Source organism: Nestor notabilis, unplaced genomic scaffold, assembly GCF_000696875.1.
Source record: "Nestor notabilis isolate BGI_N333 unplaced genomic scaffold, ASM69687v1 scaffold15816, whole genome shotgun sequence".
Lineage (NCBI taxonomy): Eukaryota > Metazoa > Chordata > Aves > Psittaciformes > Psittacidae > Nestor > Nestor notabilis.
In genome coordinates, this window is record NW_009934456.1 from 88,802 (window position 1) to 90,215 (window position 1,414).

The window sequence follows — 1,414 nt, forward strand, 5'->3', positions numbered from 1 at the left end:
GTTCCCCTGTTTATAATGATATTGTAGCCTGTTGTCTAACCACACTCATACAGCTCTGGTGGAGACAGGGAGGCCCTCCAGGACGTGTTGCTGAGTCCATGCAGGAGGGGTAATGCATGTCTGTGTTAGCAGGGTCTGTGCAGGGGGAAACCTGCCATGCAGCCAAATTATGTAAACCATAAATTCCTCAGAGCGACGTGTGTGTGTTTGTGCAATGCCTGGCAGAAGGCAGTGTTCACTGTTCAGAAGCCATCCCCAAAGCAATGCTGTTCTGAAGTAATAAATATTAATAATTGCCGGTTAAAGATTCCAGCTCAGGTAAAGCCAGGGCTTGAAAAGCAAAATGCTTCTGTAGGCAAAGCAGAAGGGCCCCTGGCAATTTGAACAGCTACAGGAAGGTGTTATTATTTACTGCACAAATGTACACAGAAAATATATATTCGATCACACTTCAGTTGTCTCCGTGAAGCAAAACCCTCCCTCTCTGCTACACTATTGCTCTTTTCTCTTGTTCGTCTCCTGAGCCTCTTCCAGCTCTGCTCCTCACCTCTCTGTCCTCTAATGAAGAATAACCTGGGAAGAAAGCAGTCTTCTCCTCCTTCATTTTCATTAATAGCAGAGACTCCTACCACAATGTTATCTGATTTTAAATGTTATACTTAAACTGATTTGTTAGACCATGCTTAGTCTTTTCTTTTTGGATTGTCTTATCTGTTTATTATGCAATAAAAAATAGTTGCTAGTGGGGGTTATGATTCAGCTACAACTGACATAGATTATTTCACTGAACCATAGTTCTTTTCTCTGTTACAAATGCAGCTCTAAATTTGTTACAGCTTGCCTATGCTCATCTCGTGTGTTTCCACACTCCTGTTATGGCATCCTAAATAAAAATAATGTTTTGAAATAAAGGAAAATATATGCTAATTATATACAATGGGCCAGAACAACAGAGTTACACAAAAATGCATTCAGTGAGGATCTAGCTATATCAGCAAGTTGAAGCGAACAGGTTGTAGAATGAATACTGAGAAGAAAGTAATCAATCATCTGCATTGCCACTACAACGTATACAAAGGTGCATAGATAAACCTGCTACAGAGGGAAAGTCTAGCCATGGCAAATAAACCATAAAGTCAAATTCTGTGCTGGCAGAGGAATGGTGCAGAGTCATTTACTATAACTCTTCTAACATTCATAATGCGAAGGGAGATGCCAGCATTTGGCTTCATTAACCAGTCATTTTGCTTGCATCTTTTTTTTTTTTTCTTAATTCTAGTAATTTTCTCTTCTTTGCAATTATAGCAGGAGTCCAAATCCCTCTACATAAATTACAGCTTTCTTTTTGAAGGGGGAGACCGGCCACATAAGCTGGAAACACACTCTCCTCTGAAGCCAGAACCTGAAGGGAAAG

General features: G+C 40.4%; 1 protein-coding gene across 1 annotated transcript in view; it reads right to left on the reverse strand.

Moving 5' to 3' along the window:
* SEMA5B (sema domain, seven thrombospondin repeats (type 1 and type 1-like), transmembrane domain (TM) and short cytoplasmic domain, (semaphorin) 5B) overlaps positions 1 to 1,414 on the reverse strand; it is a gene marked incomplete at its 3' end in the record, with an annotated part of 103,930 nt that overhangs the window by 87,395 nt on the left and 15,121 nt on the right. The gene's annotated exons all lie outside the window — the stretch shown is intronic.